The following is a 24,500-nucleotide window of genomic DNA, read 5'->3' as shown; positions in this document are numbered from 1 at the left end:
CCTACTTTTACTCCCTATTTTTAAAGCTGCTCTTAAAACTTTCCTGTATCCTTGTTTGTTCAGAAATCTTGGATAAAGGACCTTATCAAGAAGCTTTGAAACAACTGGCTTGATTAAATACACCTGATGAAACAGGATTACTCCCCCTACAAAATCCATATTGATTCTTTCCTATATGTTCTGTTCATCCATGTGTCTCCCACTTCTGTCTCTCATTAGCCTGACAACCAGACTGTCTTCCAGAAAGTCAAGTCACCCTTGTGATCTCCGGACTGGCCATTTTAAAAAGAGGTACCACATCAGCCAGCTCCATCCCTGCGCAATAAGGCCTCGCCTCACCAGCAGGTGACACGCCATGGGCATCTGGCACCTCCACCTCCAAAGCCCTTGACTTTCCCTGCCAGAGCCCCAGCTATCAGTTTGGTCTAGACTTTCTTCTGCTGGCACATTAATCTGAGACAGATCCATGGGCTTGTCATCTGCAAAGAAAGGGTTTGAATTCCCCCAAGGGCCTCTGTATGGTTTTTGCCCTCTGACTCTGAGGAATTTTTTTAGGCCTGTCATTCTGTGGGTTTCCATTTAGTCTGCCAGAGCTTATCTTTTTTTGCATCACCCTCACTGGGAGATGTCTTCCATTTTCTGAAAGAATTTATTTATTTACTTAACTTCTGGTAGTGCTCTTTACTGTTTAGAAACATGGAAGTGTAGCTTTTTTGGATTATTTTTAGAGTCTTTTATAAATATATTTTTCCTTTCATCCTCTGATGCAGTGTCCATAAGGCATCTCAGTCCCACTACGTACTTTTGGCTGGACCTTTTAACAAGCCGTTACATTATTTGTCTCCTTGAAATTAAACATTGTTGTAATGGACTTTTTGGGGTTTTTCACCTTTCCATTCATGTAGAGATGTTTAAATTGAGTATGATCCAGGCCTAGTGTACCGTTCAAGAGTAGATCAAGAATTGCATCTTCTGAGTTTTCTGGTGACTTGCTGTGGCTAGCCGTGCATGCGCTTATGTTGAACAATTTAGTCTCTGTACCATGCTCCACCATGATGGTTCCCTCTCTGCACAGGGAGCACTGAAATATATTGTTTTCTGTCCTCTCAGCACCTCTGATCTCCCTTGGCTTTTCCAAGTCCCTATCACCACCTTGGCCAGACGGCTCCTGGCAAAGCCCCAATACTGTAACTGTTGCAGCTTAGATATGGAACTGTTATCCGCAGGATTCCCCACTGCCAGCTGAGGCACCCCACCCAGGTTCACCCTAGGATATTTCCTGACAATTCCAGCACCATTCCCCAGCTGGATCGAGTTCTTGCTGAGTCATTCCTAAATACTTTGCACCCCAAATGACCACTGACGGAGCCCCAGAGGTGTCTCACACACCTTCTGCAGCAGCATTTGGAGTACTACAGCACCCACTGATGACATCTCCCCTCCCTCCCAGCACCCGAGGTGCCTGCCGTGTCCTCACTGGGGTCACTCCAGCTCTGCACCCTTCCTTTCGCCTTAATCCCTATTTGGTAAAGCCCTGCTAAAACAGAACTCTGATTATTGTACCTGTTCTTTGCCCATTTTCTTTGCTGAATTTTGTCAGCTTCCGTCCTGTCTTCTCCCCATTCCCTTTCTGGCATGTAGAGTTCTTCCTATCTTCACTCCCTGAAGCCACACCACTATAACCTCTGCACTTTTTCCTGCCTCTCAGCTTTCCTTTGGCCTTTCGATTAAATTGCCCCTGGCCTGCTTCCACTGTGGCTTCATGGGAACAGTTTTCTTCGCCAGGTTGCCTGCACAGCTAAAATTGCAGTGAAAGCCACAACAGCTGCTTTGCCATTACGTATCAGCAGTTACAATTTTGAATATTTCTATGGGACAGTTCTCTGGAGTGGAACGTGCTCCTACTTATTTAATGCTCTTCCGACCAAAGGACAAATGCTTTGGAAGCACTTTAAAGAGTAGCCTACAGTGCTTGTTCGGGGTGATAGGCTTGAGTCTCCCTCCCTGAGATACCCTCTAACAAACTGCACACATGGCCACCCTACAGCTCAGGACACTGCAGCATCTGTTTCATGTGCATCCTTCAGGCAGAGAAACTGCACCATTAAGCTAGTAGCTGGGAATGGTACAGGGAACGGGCATGGGGTCTAGTTTATTTTAGCACTTTTTTGTCTTTCTTTTTTTTTATTTGCTCTTGGAATTGTTAATAAAGTAGTAACAAGTGGCCTATCACAAACTGCTTTGCGGCATCAGTGGAGAATGTGAGTTTCTACATACTTGGAAAAAAGAGATGATGCTTCTCACTTCCAGCCAAAGCAGTTGGCTTCCTACAGGAGTGCTCCCGGTCAGCTGCTGCTCTGAAATGCACTTTGTGTGACCACACTGCTCAGAGCAGTCTTGCCTTGCATTTCCTTACTGATGTGATGGTTTGACTGCACTGCAACATGGGCAAAACCTCCTTCATCGAAACATCAGTACTCTTTAAAATGTCTCTCATGGTTAATGGGTGCAACCTAGGGGAAGAACTTAAGAGCAGCACTGTCTGCTGGTCTGCACTGACCTTCAGAAGGTGGCCAGTCTTCATCGGAAGATGCCTACAGTATAAACCTACACCAGTTATTAGGAAACCACATGCAACCAGTCTTTCTCAAATAATGAAGGCTCTGAACAAATATTTAGTACAAGACTGCTTTCACCAGGATAGATGAGAAGAGGCATTAAATCTGTGCAGCCCTGGTAAGAGGAGAGCTGGTAATTTCCCTCTGGGCTTTGTACATAAACACCTTAGATAGGACAAAACCTCCTTTAAGAAAGCTGTACCTCAGTAAGCTACAGGGTGTGCTGTCACGCTATTAAGCCTTGTGGGGAAAGCAAGGGTGCCTGCTCACTGGGTCTGCAAGGAAAAAAGGTATCCTCCGAGAGGGAGGAGGACCACTCATGCTGCTTTGTGGAGACTTTGGGCTGCCCAGTTCTGTACTGGAAAGCATCACACATGCCTCTCTGCAGGCAGCTGAAGAGTACGCTTCATCAGGGAAGAGAGAGGGTAGGCTCTGCCTGGAACAAACCCAGCCTTTCTCCATAACCTACCTGAAATGAAGATGGTCCTGGTGTAAATGCCACTTGTGTGCCTTTCACTGTAACATTTGAGAAATGGGTTTTATATTTGAGGAGACATATTGTCTTAACAGAAGTTGTGGGTCTTAACAGAAAGCCATCCAGATAACTCACCTGGAAAAGCTCCAAAACAGCCCAAAGCAGACAGCAGTTGTCTGCTCACCAACACAGGCTGGAACGGTGTGGTTATCACCCTGCAGGTCACCATTGTGCTGGGTAATTCCTCTTTAGAAGCAGAGCAGAGCAGGAGGACTGGTGAAGAAGAGGAAAAGGGAAAGTTGGAAATGTGGAAGCCCATCTCTGAGCTGCGAGATGGGCTTGTTAGAGCGAAAATGCCTCTCTGGTGTTAGCCCTAATAAGCCTAACCAGTGGTGGCCCTGACACCTTTCTGCCATGAAACCCTGAAGGGGACACCCAAGGGAGCACCGGCGCGTTGGCTGCAAGGCAGCACCGCACATACTCTGAGCACAGACATGCCGTGGAAGGTCAGGCTTGTGCACATGCAAGATCAGTCGGACCCCCATCCTCTCTCCAGCAGTGGCCTAAGAAAGGCATGTGAGGGACCTGAGACAGGGAGCTGGGAGAGGACCCCTGAGAAATGTCTGCCACAACTTCACAGTGTCATCAGTCCAAGAACAGCCTAGTCCAAGACAGCCTTAAGCATGAAGAAGCATCTCAACACTAACTGGACTCTCCTGCAAGCCCACCTCCCTCATATGCCCCCTGGGAAGTCAGAACAAAGGAAGGACCACTTGTTTCTTCATGCAGGACATGTGCTGGGCAAAGAGACAAGTGGTCCTGTTCCTCCAGCTTTTCACTCAGCACAGGGCACGGAGACCAGCTCTTCATTAGGCAGAAGCTCCAGATGTTTCCAGCCCAGAGCAAATATAACATCCCCATCCAACACAGATCACATGCTGTGTGCTCCTGGATCTCGCTGGCATGCAGCAATGATCCAGCAAACACGGCTGTGGTCCATCACTGGTCTTGCATGCCCAGTGACAGGAGGAGCACTTGCAGCATGAGGCATTTCTTGAGCTACTCTCCACTTGGACGAAGCCACCAAGAGAATAAAGAAAGTGCTGTTAGCCCTGTGCTTTTCACAGCACAGACAGGCCAGCTTATCCCCTCCTTTCTTTTTTTTTTTGCCTGTTGCTTCTCCTGCAGCCTAATCTAACAGCTGTAGATCTTGACTCTGAGCTCAGTACTCAACATAAGACAGAGATCTGCAGCTTCTTGAATTGTTAACACTTTAACAGGAACAATTACTGTGCAAGAGGGACAAAAATAACTTTAAATAAAAAATAGTTTCACTTTTTTTGTTTACTGTCTGCAAATTATGTTAGCATTGAATGTTAAAGGTCAGGGCCAGAGTAATACAACTCACCATTAATGCCTTTGCTAGCCTATTATTGCACCAATTTCACAAGGAGAAATCTGAAAAAATTGCCAAGGGAGATCAAGACTGGGGTAGCAATTAAAAAGTTGAAATGAAACAATGAGGCTCATTGCAATGCTGACTTTATTAGTTTTTCCACTTCCTCCTAAAACAGGCTTTTCCCATGAAACTTAAACACTCATGCTGGGTGAGAGAATCCCCCTGGCACCTGACCTGTCAGGTCAGACATCGATGCTATCGCAGTCATATGCAGCCCTTACAGAAACCAAGGGCATCACATGAACTGTGCAAATAGAAACGTGTCAAAAGTTGGGCATTTTAGAGTGTATAAGCGGCAAATTTTCATGCAGCTCACAAAAAGGTTTCTATTGTCTCTGGGAAGGCAAACCAAAAAGCGCTCTCCCAGAGGGCTCCTTCTGTATGTGTGATTTGTAAAATGTTAGGGAGTCAGCTGATGGTTGCAAATTGCTTGACTCTTGAGGGAAAGAGTAAATAGATGAAGAAAAACTGGCAGATCAAGGGCTCTCTATTCAAACAGCTCACATTTAAAAAATACTTCATTAGTATTCTCACGTAGTCAAAAAAAAAGTGGTGTACTGAATGGTTAAGCATCAGCAAAATATGGAGGTGCTGTACGTTTGTAGGGCAACATGCTCTGGCACTTCAAGAGCAACCATAAAATGTCTGCCTGCAAACAGGAATAAAAAAGGTGAGAACAAGATTCCTCGCTAGAAAGATGTCATTTGAAGTACAGCAGTGCCAAGCAGGGAGAAGAGCTAAAAAGAAGAAAACAACTAAAACACAGGCTGGGTGGCAGGTACAGTCTTTTGTAAGTGGACTAACGCTTTACATTTGCTTAACATTTTAGTTTGAACAAATAAACCTGTTTTATTTCCATTTTGAGTCTTGTCTAGTAATAAAGTGATCTCATAGTGAGCCAGGAGATGGTGATGTTCCTTACAGAAACAGCAAACTGCTGAACAGTGTAGCCTGGGACAAACTAGCAGTGCAAAAGGTTCAGCACGTGTGTTGGAGGACGTCAAGCGCAGGGACAACGCTTTCATAAGTCATCTGGCAAGTATAAGAACTAGTTATATCAGGTGATAGCCAAAGGAGAAATATTTTCTTTGTCAGCCTCTTTGGCAAATATCTGCTGCTTTTCCACAGCTGAGAAGAATATTTTCAATGAAACAAAGTGCCAGATTTTGTACCTGGGGCAAGGCAACCCCGGATGTACATACAGACTGGGAAACAAGAGGCTAGAGAGCAGCTCTGCAGAGAGGGACCTGGGGGTTCTGGTTGACAGCAAGTTGGACATGAGCCAACAGTGTGCCCTGGCAGCCAAGAGGGCCAACCGTGTCCTGGGGATCATCAAGCCCTGCATTGCAGCCGGGCGAGGGAGGGGATTGTCCCGCTCTGCTCTGCACTGGTGCGGCCTCGCCTCGAGTGCTGGGTGCAGTTTTGGGCGCCACAGTACATTAAGGATATAAAGCTACCAGAGAGTGTCCAGAGAAGGGCCATGAAGTTGATGAAGGGTTTGGTGAAGAAACTGTATGAGAAGCAGCTAAAGTCACTTGTTTTGTTCAGGCTGGAGAAGAGGAGGCTGAGGGCAGGCCTCATCGTGGTCGGCAGCTTCCTCACAAGGGGAGGAGGAGGCGCAGGTACTGATCTCTTCCCTCTGGTGATCAGTGACAGGACCCAAGGGAATGGCAGGAAGATGCGCCAGGGGAGGTTTAGGCTGGGTATTAGGAAAAGGTTCTTCACCCAGTGGGTGGTGGAGCACCGGAACAGGCTCCCCAGTGAGGCATCACGGCACCAAGCCTGATGCTATGCAAGAGTACTTGGACAACACCCTCAGAGACATGGTGTGAATTTGGGGTTGTCCTGTGCAGGGACAGGAGTTGGACTCAATGATCCTTGCGGGTCACTTCCAACTCAGGACATTCTATAAAATAATAAATAAGCAAAAGGGCACAAGAGGTGGGAATCCTGATGGACATGGAAGACTTCACTGCTTGAACCTGCATGTGCATTGCCTTCACCCACAAGGTGTGTTCACACTCCGCTCAGGCTTTGCCTAGCAGAGAAGTCCTGGTAGCCAGCCTAGGGCCCTTGCAAACATCCCTGATGGAGAGTGACTTGCCAGGGACAGTTTCATGATTTAAGGAGATCATTTATTACCTCCTTGACCCTAATCAGGTTGATTTATACCGCCAAAGGATTTGGACCATGTACATGTCTGAAAAGTGTTTGGAATACCCCTGATTTGGTAATGGTTAATAGCCTGACCTTGCTGACCTTCATATGCACAGTACAGACTATGACATATTCAAAGCGCTCAAGCACTTTCCACTGGTTTGGGGGATTTTTGGTAGCTATTTCTGAAGCCCCAATGGATGGCTGAAATATCACAGCTTTGGATTTTCCTGTCTTATGTCAAATAGCTTTTGCACTCTAGTGCTAACAGATTACTACACCCTCACTTCTTGAACCTCAGATTTACAAGTATGATGTATTAGACAAAATCAGAACCGTGTAACAACTCCTGAAGATGGATTCATGTTACAATATTAGTGTCATGTAATTCTTTCTAGGTCAACTTTGAATGGCATTTGTGCATTTGTAATGTAGGAATGGCTGGCTAAAAATGAAGTCCTGGACTTTCAAATGACTTGGCATAGCCTTCTGGGCCTGAATGTCAAGTCTGGCTAAATATGTCTTCAGGGATCAGATTTGAGTTTTCAGTCTTCAAAACCGTTTTGTAGTATCAACAACCCTTTTGCTTTTGTTTCCTGGGGAATTTAGAATGATCATGAATGATCACGCTTTGCCAGCGTGATGTTTTACCTCCTAAAATTTTCTGAAGAGGTAATTCCATCAAAAGCAATGTAGTTCATTTTTTTTGAATTTTTTACTTGATTACCTTTGAACCTTATTCTGTACTTGTTCACTGTGTATGGACAACACTGCAAAGTACCTCAGAATCCACTCAATATGTTTCAAATGATAACTTTGAAACTCCATCTAATCTATTCAGACTCGGAAATCTTACTAATTCATTCTCATTTTCAAATCCTAAATGCTTTTGGGTATATTATATCAGATCCCACCTTTGGTGACATTGGGACGGATGGAATTATCCGATTTGCTCTTTGGGAATTGTGAACATACGTATCACATCTCTGAATACCACCGTTCATTTTGAAATGCTCTGAACTAGTGGCACTAGAAAGAGTAATTACTGCGCTGTGATTCTAGGTGTGTTACATCAGTCTTAATAATTACATGCTTGATTTAAGATTAACATATTGTGAAACATGCTTGCATTAAGATACTGTTTGTGGCAAATGAGGCATCAAATATAACAACACTTCTCTCTGCGATATTAGAAGTCTAATTTCTCTTTTTCCTATAGGGCATACTAAATCACGTCTTCATTACTTCAGTGGTGAAGTTTTCTGACGTTGTTGAAACTCAGAGGGCAGCAGGGCTGCATAAAGAAATGTGTAGACTGAATGGAATAGATAGCAACGCTATGACTTAACTCGGCGAGAATGACTCTTCATATGAGAAAGGATATGCCAGTGCCTGCATCGGTTTAGCCTGGATTAAAAATAAAAGAGCTGGGTTGGTCTCTCTTTTCAGTGGGATCCCTGAACAGAAAGTTATTTTACTTATAAGAATTAAAATGAACCATACCTCAGAGTCTGGGCATAAGTACTTTTCAAAGATAAGTGCTTTTCAAAGCTGCACAACTCTGCTTATGTGTCATTTTTGTTTGGAGAAGAGCTTTTCTTTTTGCGTGACTGGGTTTGTAATAGCAAATATCATCATCTTTCCAAAAGCAAGGGCTCAAAATTCTCCCTGTAATTTCTCCTGCGAGCATGGGCACCTGGCTCCATGCACAGCAGATGGCATGTTGAAGTGCCACCCTGAAGGCTCTTCTCTTCTGCATGGAGAGAGGTGGCACCTGAGAAGCACTGGCACAAGGCAGAAAGCTAAGCTACACTTTGCAGCTGAAGTTTTACATACAGCTGAGCTGGCAGAGCTGCCTGCAGCTGAGAAAAAGGAGCTAGTCCTACTTCTTCTGTCGCTGGCTGCACCATCCCACTGCCTCTCTTGCATGGCTGGTGTCTTTTCAGACCGTCTCCTGTGCCCATTTACCTACTGAAATGAAAAGCCCAGAGCGGAACCCAGTGCATCACATACCTAGTAGAGGTGGTGGTGGGAACTTTGGCCAGGAACTGGGATGGGAACCATTCGCTTTTGGCAGGAGTGAGCTGTTACGTTGGCTCACGCGATCTTATGAAACCTTACCGCAAGACAGCTGCAAAAGGAGGAATAGCACAAATGGGAACCTGGAAAGGAGAAGGCAAAGCAGCTTCTTTCGCCTCAGTCTGACTTTCCCCTATGTGTCAGCCAGCTTCAAGAAGCTGATGAGTGGAGGAGACCAGAAAGAACAACAGCACTGGACATAGGTGCCTGATCAAGGTGTAGCACGAAGACAAAGAGGCAGATTGAAGGCCTATGTGACATCTCTTCTGGTGTGCCTGTTCAAAAAGAAGCCGTTTGGTTCAAGGAGGCAAATATAGCTTCCCATATGGAGAGGGAAGTGCAAAGACAAGTCCTCTGGGTGACCAAGAGCTCGTGAGACTGCCCAGGACAGCACCCAGGCTGCTGCAAGGGCAGTGTGTGGATGCTTGGTTGTCTCCTGACCCAATTGTAGGCTGCAGACTTTTGGTACTCTGGAAAACAGCACGTGGGATATCTGTGACTGTGAGGGCAATGGTGCACACAGGTCTGGGGCTGGTTCCCAAACCGCTCCACAGTAAGTTCTGTTGCTCGCGTGTAATGCCTGTTACTCTGTTGTGGAAACTTTAGTCCACAAAGTTTTGTTTTTCAGGAGAAAAGAGAAACGGGACTCTCTATTAAAGTAGCCTTTGATGACCTGCTTCCCATCAGAAAAAGGAGAACAGCTTTACAGTTCCTTTTCCCAGACAAGTTAAGCAGCTGGAAAAAGTTTGATTAAAGGTGACAGCTTGGTTTTTGCTTAAAGCATATGTGCGGAGTGCAAGTGCATGAATTTAATCCAGGATTCAGTGGTTGGTCTGTGACAAGGTTACAGGTAAGGGACAAAATCTTGGTCATATTTAGAAATCCCTTAGGAACTGAGGGATACTGGCAGTAGCTTTACTCCTATTCCTTTACACTCACTCCCTATCCCCCTGATATTTCTTCAGTTGATATTGATCCATTTAAGATGTATAAAGCAAATAACTGTATTTAACAGCCCTAGTTGTGAGCAATCAAAGAGCTCTTAAAAATCTCAGAATGTGAATCTACAGTGTTTACCCTCAGGCAGGAATCCCATTAATAATTTAAGATGTCTGTATGCAATTGAAATGTAATGGTAATTTTCAGCTACAAGGGATCAATCTAACAGTGTATTCCAGTTCTTCTCTATATTGTGGAAACAGCGCTTCTCTGGGTAAATGCCACCTTTATATAAAGTGAGCTCTGAAAAATTACAGCCATTTTTCTCTATGGTTAATTCAAAAAGCTTTCTTGAATCCTTGGAAAAGCCTTCATAATGTGACCCACAGTTTGCATGAGTATTGCTTGCCTTTGCACAGCTGACAGAGCTGCTGCTGGCTTGCCCTGCAAGTCCCATGCTTCTCAAGTGTCCAAAACCTCAGAAGTAGGGGGCATTGGCTTCAGCACGCCTTCCTGAAGAGCAGCACCAGATTCACCCAGAGCTGGATCATCTGCCAGGTCCAACCCAGGTCACAGCTGTATATCACACACCAAAGGCTTCAAAGGTACAGTTACGTATCAGACAATGTGCTGTTTCTGCAAAAAAACATTTTTCAGGAGGATGCCCGGCCAGCAGCTTGGTTGCACAGTGCAGCCTGAGGGAACATATCGATGGTGGGTCTGCCTGCAGGGTCAGCACCTCTGTGCCAGCCGGGTAGCCCTCACAGGGAGGACCAGTTGTGTAGGTACAGAGAATGCTCCATCAAGCCAAGGGTGTAAACCTCTGAAAAAAGTATTTCCAGGAAGAGCAACAATTGAGAAGTCAAGTAAGGAGAATACGAGTGCAAATAAACATTGCAAGAAAGTTAACAGATGTAAAAACACCCAGCCCGGGCAGTGCCCACAGGCCAGACGAAACAGGTGGAGCAGACTCTGCCACCGCAGGGTACCGTTGGCAACTCTCCTACTGCCAAGCAAAACAGGGCACTGCTTTGTCCAGGGGCACCTAAAGTCTCTGTTGATGTGTCTTCCCAGCAGGTGGAAGGTGCAGTCCTTCAGATGTTGTAAATAAAATGCCGTCACATCCCCCCTGGAGGGGGTATACCATGAACTAAGCCTCAGTCTGAAGGTCTCTGCTGGCTGCTTCTAGCTGAAGGACAGCACCCGTCCCTGCCTTCGTCCTCCTTCACATGCTGCCGGATGCTTTCCATGACAGCTGTCCCTACCAGTGGCCTTAGGGCTATGGAAATTTTACCAGATGTGGTTGGCACTGTAACAACAAAAACCAGCCTGGCAGACAAGGCTGATGGTGTTGGGGGGGAGGAAATAAATCCGTTTTTCCTGGATTTCTCTGAATTCAGCCTCCCTCAGCAAAAGTTATTATAACAAATTAGGCAGACAATGCTAACAATGCTCACATTTGGAAATGCAGTTTCTCAATGAAAGGGGAAATTAAATATGATGCGATCAGAGAGCTGCAGACAAAGAGAAAATGAGGCCAGTCCAAACAAATAGGTTTTCATCAGAGAACAGATGAATAGATTAGGTAATTAGTTTTGTTGTACCTAGAATATTAGTAAGTGTTACGTAGTACTATAGTTTGCATTTCCAGTAAAAGCATCAGATATACCATCCTTGAGGACTTTGTTTCCCTCCTGCCCTCAGCCCTTTCTTCACTTAGGAGGCAAGGGTGCACAACTCAGTTAAACCCTTCCAACAAATAGAGCTTCTTCAGGTGATGCTGAAACGTCCGAAGCGAGGGAAGGGTGCGGGGAAGGACAGCGAGGAAATGGAGGTGGGAATCTGGCGTCTGGAGTCTCTGTGGGAGCTGTGAGTCTGGCCGAGGGACCTTGGCCCAGGGAGTCAGATGCTGTCCTGCCATCAGGGCTCAGGGCTACGTCCTTGTCGTGACGGTGCCTGCACATACACACGGACACATGCGCACAAGCTCGTAACCCAGCCATCATATTCTGCTCTCCCTTCAGCTAGGGAGAGCACCCCTGCACCAAGTGTCCAAAGCAAATGTAGGTGTTCAGCGCCCAGGGCTTTAAAGCTGGAAGGATGGCAGGGCTCAATAAGCTGAGGAGTAAAACAAGGAGAGGAAGCATAGAATCATAGAATCATTTAGGTTGGAAAAGACCCTTAAGATCATTGAGTCCACTGTGGAGGTGCAAGGTGGACCTGGTGACTGGGCACAGCAAAGGCACTGGGGGCTTTGGCACAATCAGTCGTAACCTGTGGCATCTCAGAGCTACCCTGGCAAAATTTCTGGAAGACATTTGAGGCAGCAAAGGAGCTTTAGATGAGAGCAGAGACTTCTGCTGCTTGGTTGCTGGCAGGTCTGATCCTGGCTCTAAGAGGCACAGCTCTGGCCTGAGCATCCTGTGAAACTACTTCCCCAAGCTTGTAACTGCTCTTGGGAACAGAGGTGTCCAGGCAAATGCCTTTTTTACATCACTCTGCCTTATAAGAGCTGGAAAGCATATTAAAAAGTGGTAGCTTGAACTGACAGTACTTTTTTCTTGCCTACTCTTGGCAGGGCCTCCAGTGCGGTTAGAGACATGAAGCAACTCGCTGTAGAAGTGCAAATCAGGCTTTTTGTCATGTCTCTTCAGCACTAGCAAAGAGCAGGACTGCATGTAGTAGTCACTATTTGCAGTCATGGTCAAGCATGAAATACCTGCCCCTGTGCTGCTAATGCGGAAACCAGGGGACTGGAAAAAAATCCCACTGATTAAAAGTAATGCCAGGGGAAATCCCTCAGGCCACAACTTCTCCACAGCACAAATTTGGGAATTTCCTCCAGCAATTCCTGCTTCACCCTCTCCCTGTACCAAAATTGCAGCACGCTTTCAAGCTGGGCACCTGGATCCGGATGCCCTTCTCAAGCAGTGATTCTCCTTCTCCTACGGGCTGAATGACCAAAATCATAAACAGGTATATGAGAAAATTATTGCCTCAGAAATGGCCTCTCCATAACTGAACTAGTGGGAAGGAATTGTGTACAAAAAGGAATCTGTAGTTAGAGATAATGGTTGCCAATAAAAGCTTCAGGCCATGTCACTGAAGCTGTATACTATCCATGGAATTTACAGGATTTATTTTAACTTAGAAACTTCCCCAAGACTATGAAAGAGGCAAATAAAGGGCGCCAGAGGAGCAGTAACAACAGTGAAGCTACAGAGGCATCCACGCAGGGACCAGCAGCTCAAGCTTGAGGCAAGAGCATAAAATAATTGAAGATCGGAGCCCCAGAGTGTGTGGTTCCCCCTGGGTGCCTCATGCTGCAGCCACGTTGCTCACGGGAGAGCCCGGCTGCCGCTGCATGAGGAGGACAGGGGCTGGCTGCCTGTACCGGGCAGGCCAGGCAGCATGCATGGAGAAAACTGTCCCTAGGCTGAGGGAGAGGGCATCGCTCCCTAGGGCTGCTGGCCAACCCTTTCTGCAAGTGGCCTGCTTGCTAAGCAGTGTTTTAAATTGGAGGAAAACAATTATATATGTATTTTATATATATATATTAGCCAAACCTCTAGCTAAAGGGAAAAATGTAACAACAGTCCCATTTTAAAATAAGTTGGCTGCCAAAAACATAAGCTGCCTTCTTCTGTTCCCTCCTCTGAACATGCTACAAGTTCCCAACTTGCTCCATCCATGGCCTCTGTCGACTACCTGCGCCACCCCAAACACATCAGCACCACCTCTGTTCTTCAGCCTTCACTTTTACTTAGAGATGGGGAAGGATAAACTTGCTTTTCCAGATCACCCAGAAATTCTTAGGTAATAAGCTGATGGTCTTCAAAACCAAGTATTGGTATTTTTCATCTGTTCTAAAAATAGTGGATATCGGTTGTCCTAACGCTGCTGCTATTTTTTAAATTTTATTTTCCTAGCACATGGCAGAGGAAGAAAGAGGTAGAGGTGTGAGAGAAGCTGCTTGAGCAGAGTTGGACCAAGAACTTCAATATTGAGAAGGGGACCTGGCTGCTCAGACAAAACCCAGCCCGTACACATTTCATTGAAGTACTCCTAATACTGCCTGTTTGCTGAATTGCTTACTTTTAAAAAAGGAAAAACTTACATAATACCTAGTTCTGACAAAAAAAAAATGTGTACAAACAATTTACGGGGATACACCAGTAGTTCAAGCCCACTGGGTTGGGGATTGCGAACTTGCAGACGGACATTGCTTTGCCGGCATGGGGCCTGGGGAGAGCTGAGGGGGGGGATTTAAGGAAAAAATGTAGCAGATAGCTCTCTTTCCAGCCTGCCTCCGCACCCCCAGCATGAAAATTAAAGACATGGTTCATAAGGGACTATGGATCACTTGAAGATACCCTATTACAAGGGTCAAAGGTGCAGCTGAGCTGTGCCCTCCACAGGGGGGAGACAGGGGCCGGGGAGCCAGAGCCGGAGGAACCCTGTTTCAAGAATTAAGGTTGCCACCAGACCTCAAGAAAACTTTTTCATGTCTAATGTTTCTGTAAAGGGCTCTGGCTTGACAACAACTTGGTGGTGCTTCAGGAGTACCTCAGAGTGAAATTTCACTTTTGAAGCAAAGCATCCTCTATGCCATAGCAAGCTGGCTTGCAGCTGAACAGCTTACCAGCCGCAGTGCCGAGCTGAACCAGCTGACAGCACGCACGTGTGTCTGGGACAGCGGCTAGCCCAGGTTGCAGAGGTCCCGTGTGACACCAGCATCCGGCGGTGCTACAGCTGCTGGTCTTCACCTCCTTATTTTGTGCCTCAGGTACCACAGCCCAGGTGAAGACCGGTAGGTAGTGCTTTGCCTGCACAATGCTCAGTGGGAACCCCAGAGAAGGGGCTGGGAACCCACCCTGGCAGTCTGTTTAAATTATTTTTTCCTGCTGATGCCTCTCTCCACAGCTGCTGCATCCATATGAAGGTGCAATTGACTAAGGGAACCGAACCAAGTGATGGGACCAGCAGCAGACAGCAGCCTTGGGAGCTCGCAGGCCCAGAGAAGAGGCAAGCAAGTGCTCGGGAAGATACAGCATCCTCTCTGGAGCTCCATGGTGCCTTCCTAAAGTGGGATGGAGACAAACCCTATGAAAAAAAGGGAAGGAAAATCCTTGGAGCTGCATGCACTGTAGTACAGCTGGAGCCACTCACCATTCAGAAGGTGCTTCTCTGTTGGAATTAAAGGATATAAGGACTGCTCCTTAACTGACATGAAGGAGCTTCTCTCGTGTGGCAGAGATGGGTACCATGTAGGGTTGGATAAAGGCTGTTATTAGCAGGATTTGCCCATGCTGCTCTGACGGCCCTGCTGCAGCATCCTTCTACAACATTCCACTCATAGACAAACTTTATATTAGCCTCCCTTTCTTTCCCTCTCTTTCTCTGCCACTAGCTGCTACCTGTCTCTTTTATTTCGTTGCTTTCCTAAGGCTGAGACGTAGCCCTTGCAGGTCTCATTCCTGCGCAATGGGGAGGCGAGACAACCCTAGCTACTAATGCCGCTACCCTAGCTATTAATGCCGTTCCTTCGCTCTCCTGCTAAAAGGATCAGCTCATCATCTGCAAAATAAACACAAGGTCTGCTGGGGCAGCAAGAAGGAAATGTGTAATAATACTTCTGCTCCATGTGCTCCCTGTCACTGTGTCTCACCTACGCTTACTCATCTGGCTCCTGCAAAGGAGAGTGTGGGTGGCCCCATGGGAAGTGGCTGGGGACGGCCAAAAGCTTTTCCCTTCGGGTGTCTCCAGACTCTCTCCTAACTTTGCATGTGAATGAGAACTCTGCAGTGTGAATGAGGACTTCCACGGGGCCAGTATGGGTGGCAGGCAAGTCTGGTTTTAGCAGAGGTCTAGCCTTGAGCCACAAACTGCATGGCAAAACCGCAGTGGAGGGGCAGCTGTTGTTCCTTGGATAGCATCATGGGAAAAGGAGGAGGGATGCTTGGGCACGGTGGCTCAGGGGAGTCAGTGGCTGGTCTTTCATGGTAGGAAGCTTAGGTCTCGGAACACAACACAGTGATAACTAGAGAGGTTTTGACACTAATACTGAGTGTTAATCTGAAGTAAGGCAGGTGAAATGGATCTTTGCTCTAGTGGTTAACAGGACATAAGCAGAGACAAGTCTTTTGATCCGAATGTCTCATGGCATCTATCTGCCTTGACTTCAGTCTTTGCTTCTGCCCTTTTGTAAATATGTAGGGGGTTTTAATTGCTACCATTCTATTATATTCGTATTTTTGACATTTTAACTAGCAATTCCAACTTAAAGACGCCAGTTTATTTTCCTTGTTGGCATAATTAGCAACTGTCTTATACTTTCCCCATGGTATGATTAGCAAATCTGCACTTACCCAGTTAATGTAGGCAAGATGTTCCATAGGGAATCATAGGAGTTATTTAATGTGTCCAATCCCATAAAAGCCTGGCAACATGGGAACCTTAGGAAAAAATCAAGACCCGCTATTACAACAAAATAAATCCCCGGTTGTACTGGATCTTGTGAAAACAAGACTTACTGACTTAAAATACCATGTAAAACATATCTGAAACTCCAACTGGCTTTGGTAAAAGCTGTAGGGGTTCATCTGAGAGCAGAATTGGGCACAGAAGGATGGGAAGGATGGCATGGACTAGGTGATAAAACACTGTGACTGTAGATAGTCAGAGATGTGAGATATGACATCAGTGGGAATTGTGCTTATGCATGTGAATGACAGTTTAGTCCCAATTCCTAGTTCTACAGCTGCACCTGTTCCTTGGGTTCATTTATGCTCGTCTTCACTCTTGCTTCTTACAGTAGGCTTCCAGTATATGCAAGAGAACTGGTTAGTCTTTCTCTGGGCTAAATAAATTCAGAAGTTGCAGAAACAGCTCTCTATTAACATAAAGGAGAAAAAATTGCAGCAAATTAATAAACTGTGGTTTCACAGGCATGCTACCATGATCCAGGTAATAACACCTGCTGACAGTCTGCGTGCCCTCTGGGATTGAGCAGGCCCCCAGGGCGCTCTGGATCACCCTGCCCCATGACCTCCCAGGGCACACATGGAGACAGGGACTTGCTCGTTCGATCCTTGGCTCATGCCACCTTGCTGCAAGGCTCACAGCTGCTATTTTCACAACACAATTAAAGTGCCGTTCTCCTGCTCCACGCCTTTGCTGGCCACTTGTACCTCTCCTCTGGGATCCCAAAGCAAGAAGGGCCATAATGTCCATCCTCAGTCTGCTACAGAGGACCTGTTCGCAAAACAGTCCCAAACCTGCCTGTGGTGTGGGTAAGCAAACCTCTTGTGTGGGAACCACCCCCGAGACTGTTCTCATATACACTTTGGCATGTAGCCATGGCCATACGCGGCCAGTGCTTGTGCCTTTCACCTCAAGGTCCCAGGACATGAAGTCTGTGCACTGAGGCAGATGACATTCCATAACATGTCTCTTGGACCAGGTTCACCTCTGTAGGAAAAGCTTCATTTCTCCCCAGAGCCTATAACATCAGTGTATTTCGGGTAGGTGTGGTACTGCTGCTGTGCCCAGCTGCACGCCTCCAGGCATAACAGCGGCAGCAAATATGGCCATACCAGCTTGGGAGTTCATGCCTTGCACAGAGGACAAGGTGGCAGAGGCACCGGCTCCTGACTCACAATATAGGCCTGCACACAACTTTATGCGATTTTCTGTCATCTGTTTCATCAAAAACTTCATCTTCCTTTCCAATAAATATGGTATCTTCACTGTGAATCTCCTGTTTCCTGAGTTACAGGATATATGGAAAGAAAAATTGCAATTATGAAAACACCACCCCAAAAAAAGTCAAGGTCCCTGTTGCTCCGGTCACAGAGACAGCTAAGCTCAGAAAATCCCATAGCTACAGGATTTTATTTAGGGAACTGTATTAGGTTTGTGTGCTAGATTTTTGGTAGTGGGGGAGCTACAAGGGTGGCTTCTGTGAGAAGCTGCTAGAAGCTTCCCCGATGTCCAACAGATCCAGTGCCAGCTGGCTCCAAGACAGACCTGCCACAAGTCCAAGGCCGAGCCCATCAGCAAGGGTGGTAGCGCCTCTGGGATAGCATAGTTAAGAAGGGGAGGAAAAAAAAGACCTGGACGGCTGCAGATGGAGAACAGAGTGAGAATATGTGAGAGGAGCCGCCCTGCAGACACCAAGGTCAGTGAAGAAGGAGGGGGAGGAGGTGCTCCAGGCGCCAGAGCAGAGATTCCCCTGCAGCCCGTGGTGAAGACCATGGTGAGGCAGGCTGTCCCCCTGCAGCCCAGGGAGGTTAACGGTGGAGCAGACATCCACCTGCAGCCCATGGAGGACCCCATGCTGGAGCAGGGGGATGCCTGAAGGAGGCTGTGACCCTGTGGGAGCAGGCTCCTGGCAGGACTTGTGGCCCCGTGGAGAGAAAAGCCCACACAGGACCAGGTTTGCTGGCAGGACTTGTGACCCCACAGGGGACCCACACTGGAGCAGTTTGTGATGAACTGCAGCCTGTGGGAAGTACTCACATTTGGAGAAGTTTGTGGAGGACGGTCTCCCATGGGAGGGACCCCACGCTGGAGCAGGGGAAGAGTGTGAGGTCTCCTCCCCCTGAGGAGGAAGGAGCGGCAGAGACAACATGTGATGAACTGACCCCCAACCCCCATTCCCCGTCCCCCTGCACTGCTCGGGGGAGGAGGGAGGGAAAATTGGGAGGGAAGTTAAGCCCAGGGAGAAGGGAGGTGTTTTTCAGATTTGGTTTTACTTCTCAGCACCCTACTCTGATTTGATTGGTAATAAATTAAACTGATTTCCCCAAGTCAAGTCTGTTTTGCCCGTGACAGTAATTGGCGAGTGATCTCTCCCTGCCCGTATCTCAACCCATGAGCCTTTCATTATATTTTCTCTCCCCCGTCCAGCTGAGGAGGGGAGTGATAGAGTGGCTTTGGTGGGCACCTGGCAAGCAGAAACTCAGAATTGTGGAGTATTTCAGCATCAAACTTTTTCCTACCATCCCGAGCATTTCAATCAGCTCTGTTCATATCCAGGTGCTAAAGAAGTAATAGAATAACAGCAGCCAAAAATAGATGCCAGGTTTTGAATTTGTCTAAAATTGATCAGAAACAAGATGTGGGGAGCTGGGAACTTACAGCAAAAACAAAACATAAATCTTCAGACAAATTGTATAATCCAGGGACTCCCTTCTCCAGCACCTCAATTAAGGAAAAGGTTTAGAAAAGCAGGTGATATATTTTCATCTGTTTGTATTTGACAGAAAAGAAATCACCATGGAATACCTATTTCCAAGAAAAAAAATATCATCACCCTGCAAGACTCCAGAGCTATAAAATTGTGTCAGGACCAGTTAAGGATGGGTTAATAGGGTTACTCTGCTTATTTGCTTTTCCTTTACAGTGCTGATCCCCACAGATGAAGCAACAAGCTCATCATCTCCAGTGCTTCAGTAGATCCTTACATCTGAAGGAAGAGTTAGCAGGTTTTTCCCCATGGACTTCTGGAGAGTTGCATGAATTCAGCTGTTCTTGCTGAATTGCACGAGGTTCCTGTCAGCCCCCCATGCCAGCCTGTCTAGGTCCCTCTGGATGGCAGCCCCAGCATCGAGCCTATTGACTGGTATGACCATCCCAGGTTGGATTCACTGGCAACCTTGACAAGAGAGGCCTTCACCACTTCTTCCAGGTCACTGAGAATGGTGTCAAACAGGACAGGTCACAGGACAGACCTGCAGTACTCTGGTCATTACCAGCTGCCAGGAAGAAGGTATATGTCCCAGTAACCATCCGAAGAGCTGCTTACCCGTTTAGTTGTCTACCCATCCAGACCCATTCCTGATTTAGATGCATGAATATTATGACAGACAATGCTCAAAGCCTTGCTAAAGTTTATGTGAACAGCGTCCATCTTGTTAAAGCTGAAGTAAATGAGGTCCAGAGTTCTGCCCTCATTCACAGATCCTGTCACTTTAACACAGAAGGCTAACAGGCTGGTCAGGTATGATTTCTCCCTGGTAAAGCTACACTGAAGGCTCTCAGTCACTCTCATGTACCCAGAAATGTGCTCCAAGGGGACTCACTCCATGATTTTCCCAGGGATAGAAGTAAAGCTGACCCAGTCATAGTTTCCCAGATTATCCTTTTGCCTTTTTTTAATACGATCATATGTAATAACCTTTTCCAAATCATGCTACATACAAGCAGTCATCTGCACTCCCAACATCGTTTATGTACAGTCCTTTCACCTCTGTCCTATGGTCATCTTCTTCATCATGCCAGTTTACCTAAAATTATTTGTGGGGTATGAAATGGAAAAATGTTCCTATTCCTGTGAAGGGAAATTCCCTTCAGACAGCTGGCTGCTGGGAATCCCAATCCTATAGCAATTCTTTCTGCACCAATAGCAGAAGCCCAACCATGTACCCTAAAGCCTGTCCAAGTTTCAGCTGTGCTGGATAAGAAGTGGCTCCGTAGTTATTATTGTCACCTTGTCCTGCAAGCATGTACAGAATTTCCCAGTCCATGGCATGCACGCACTACCACAGACTGTCCAGTAGAAGTAATTGACAGGTAAGGAGATATATAAGCTTCCAACAGTTCATTCAGTATGTTGCAGAGAATGAAGCACATTCACTCATCATGTGTATTACGCCCCTCTGATCCTTCCCCACCTGCTAAAAAAGAGTGCAGAAAAGGGTGTGTTTGAGGTCCTTGTCTACCTACCAGGAGGACATGTCCTCAGTGGTTTCTGTAAGAGTAAGTACAGACACCTCAGAGACAAACAACTTTGTTGATCAGTGAGGTGTGTGCAAGATGCTGATAAAACAGCCTCCAGAAGCTGCTTGATATGGAGCAGAGATGTCTTACCTGTATTTGCAGGGGAGGGAATCCCTGCTGTCCAGAAAGACCAGGTGAAGGTCCAGCATACAATGGAGTAACCTGCACTGAGAGCATACCTGAGTCTGCATCTCTAGTTTTCATTTCAAGCAAGAAATCAATCTTAAAAAGCCCTGCATTAGAAGGGATGAGGCAATGAACCCTCCTAAAGTTAGTTGAAACAATTAAAATAAGATGTACATCAGTTTTACAAATAAAAATATACCTGTTCTTCCCGAGCTTTGGTCCACATGTCAGCTAGTCCTCCAGAAGCTCCTCTGTTTTCACTGTTTATATGCTAGTAGCATTAGGTAACAGATCTTGCCACTTAATGCCTGAAATATTTCCTGAAATACGAGCATCTGACATTTGCCTCAGTTACCCATGGAAAATACTAACGGTTTACTCATGGAAGTTAATATTTGTGCTTTTTTGAGAAACCTGCTTAACTATGGCTTGGTTGAGGTCAAATATAATTTTGCCCACTCCTGTTCCGTCAGACACTGTAAGAGGCCTTTGGCCTCTGACTTGTGCAAAGAAGGTCCTTTGACTTCCCTTGAAACCTCTGTGGACACGGATGCTACCTCCTGGCCAGTGGTGCCTTCTGTAAAACAACATCTATAGATGATGGGACACCTGGGTAACCCGCTTCTAACAGTTCTTCAATATTCTCCTGCACAGCGTGTCACAGTTCTGGTGCTGCAAAGTGTTACCACTGCCCCTGCGCACAACAGCCTCCAGTCCTTCCACCAAAACTAGCAGAAGTGCGCAAGTGTCACGTGCTTTGTGTTTATCTTCTGGGAAAATCTGATGTGCTATTTCCCTTGAGGCTATTTAGCTAGAACTCCTTTAAATCTTTTAAGGCCCAGGAAGGATCACTTTTGATATCAAAGTCCACCTGTTTACCTTGGTATTGCAGCCTTACTTCCACCCTTCACGAGTCCTTCTCTTCCTTTTGTAAAGGTTTCTTTGTTTTGATTCTAAGGGATCAGCATAACGGAGCTCTCAAGACACCTTCTATATTGCCAGAAAAAAAAAAACCACAACATATATATAAATATATATATATGTGTGAATAACAAAGATTGAGAGCAGCATCAGTAATTTTAATTTTAAAATATTACTTTCGTTTTCTTGAAGCTGTCTCCAGTCCAAGAAGAACAGGCTCAGCAGATAAAAAACTGAGACAAAAAATAAAATAAATCAAATCCCGATAAAGCATGGAGATGCAAAATCACGGCACCCAAACAATCGTATTTCTCTTCTGCAGTGACGCTATGCCAAAACGATCTGATCGCAGTCCGAGTTGTTAAGTAACTGTGACCATAGATTGGACTTGATTAAAGTTTAAGACATGTTACATTCATTTCCTTCTACTTTCAATGTCCTCCAGAAACACCTACAAACTAAAGCGCTCAGACTCAGGGGACTTTTCTGAAAGAATTGCCCTTAATCTTTTAGTTGTTGAATAAAATCACTGTGTGGAACATGCATCTAACAATTCATCTTCTACTGATACGGCTCTCAATAAATTGCCTGTTCCCAAAGTTATAAGACTGAAGAAGCTATTATGAGAATGGAGCATTTTATTTCAGATGAAACCATGCAAATCTCAAGGAGAGAGGAGGCTGGCAGAAAGAAAAGTCCCCTGATATATATCTTTTAATTAACATAGGAAAACATTCCTTTCTGTATGCAGGTAAACCATTTATGTACAATTCACTTGGGTTTTTCATCCTTGTCACTAAAAACCTTTTATTTTTTTGCAAGTTTGATTTATTTTGAAAAAAATAACGATGAGGGAGTTCAGGACATATAGCACTGAGGGGACAACAGTTGTTTAAATTGCATTAATTCTTCCAGAGGGAGAGAGTATAAAGGTGACTCTATCTGTCTTACCCAAGTTTTACAATATTCACTTTTCCCTGACTTCTCAGCAAGCCAAATGCCAGAGAACTCTCCATTTTCTTTGCATCGTGATCCTTTCCCCAAAGCATGAAGCAGACATTCAGGCCCAGTTCAGCCAGCGCCTGCGTCGACAACTGACTTACCACAAGCATGAAGCCACCTACTGCCTGCATCTTCGGCGGCTCCCCCAGAGCCTCTTCCAGCCCTCAGTCTCAGCTGTTGGTCATATACAAGGGCTGACTTATTAAAGTAAGGCATTGAAAATAAAAGTAACAACTTAAGGCAGCTTAGTGATGGGCCGAGGGCAATTGTATGAGGTTCAACAAGGCCCAGTGCCGGGTCCTGCACTTGGGTCACAACAACCCCATGCAACGCTACAGGCTTGGGGAGGAGTGGCTGGAGAGCTGCCTGGTGGAGAAGGACCTGGGGGTGCTGGTCGACAGCCACCTGAACATGAGCCAGCACCGTGCCCAGGTGGCCAAGAAGGCCAACAGCATCCTGGCTTGTATCAGGAACAGTGTGGCCAGCAGGAGCAGGGCAGTGATCGTGCCCCTGTACTCGGCACTGGTGAGGCCGCATCTCGAGTGCTGTGTGCAGTTTTGGGCCCCTCACTACAAGAAGCACATCGAGGTGCTGGAGCATTTCCAGAGAAGGGCAACAAAGCTGGTGAAGGGTCTAAAGAACACGTCTTACAAGGAGTGGCTGAGGTAGCTGGGGTTGTTTAGCCTGGAGAAGCGGAGGCTGAGGGGAGACCTTATCGCTCTCTACAACTGCCTGAAAGGAGGTTGTAGCAAGGTGGGTGTTGGTCTCCTCTCCCAAAAACAAGCAATAGGGCAAGAGGAAATGGCCTCACATTACTTCAGGGGTGGTTTAGATTGGATATTAAGAAAAATGTCTTTACTGCAAGAGTGGTCAGGCATTGGAAGAGGCTGCCCAGAGAGGTGGTAGAGTCACCATCCCTGGAGGTGTTTAAATGATGTGTAGACATGGCACTTCAGGGCATGTTTTAGGAGGCATGGTGCTGTAGGGTTGATGGTTGGACTTGATGATCCTAGAGGTCTTTTCCAACCTTAATGATTCTATGAAAAATGAATGTTACTGTCAATATCCATAGGGCTGCATTTGATAAGCAATCTGAGGCATTGCCTTGAAACTTGTTTGGGAGATAGACTCAGTGTGCATGCACATGGTGCACACAGCGCAGTCGCACAGAAACTCAGATTACTGTCCTGCAAGGAATTCTGCAATTTCAGAGACATTCTTTGCTCCCTGCTTCACTAGTTACCTAAAATTTGGATGGATGTTAGATTTTCTCCCCAACAACTGAAAGGAATTTTGATGTCTACAAGGGGTCCATCCATCGGACCAAGATTACTTCCATGCTCTTCGTTACTGCAGCATCTGAGGAATCATGACCTTATGTTAGGTGGACAGCACTCAAAGTCTTTAAAATTGGTCAGCTGAACCACTGAGGTATTTTGGAGAGGACAGCGAAGCCAGCAGTCCTTCTCAAGGATGTTAAGCCACAATGTTTACTTAGGTTTCTCAACTAAGAGCTGGAAATTTAAATGCTGGTATCTGTTTTTAAAAGTGTGGTATCAACTGCCTTTCATCTTCTTCCAGCAGAGCTGCAAGAGCAGTGAAATCCTGTGGAAGGGCCAGTAACACAGGCTGGGGCGAGGGCTGGCAACCATCACTGATGAAGCTGTTTATAAGGTGAACCGAAGGATTAATTTAACCAGGTAATCAGGTTTGACACACCGACAACCAGAAGCCTGCAACTGGGGAGCACCACCAGCCCTCCACGCTCCCGTCCCGGCCACTAACGTGGCTCCCCTGCTGTGAGAGGGGACAGAGCTACCTTAGCCTTTTTTGACTACCCACAACAATAAAGGAGTACTGGGAAAAGCGATGTAGTAGTCTCCTGAACTTGGGAGAAAACCTTAGTACTGTGTCTCAGCACTCCCTATACATACTTCATTTG

This window comes from Phalacrocorax aristotelis, chromosome 1 (assembly GCF_949628215.1).
Source record: "Phalacrocorax aristotelis chromosome 1, bGulAri2.1, whole genome shotgun sequence".
NCBI lineage: Eukaryota > Metazoa > Chordata > Aves > Suliformes > Phalacrocoracidae > Phalacrocorax > Phalacrocorax aristotelis.
The sequence above is the reverse complement of the archived record's forward strand: the minus strand, read 5'-3'. Positions refer to the sequence as shown.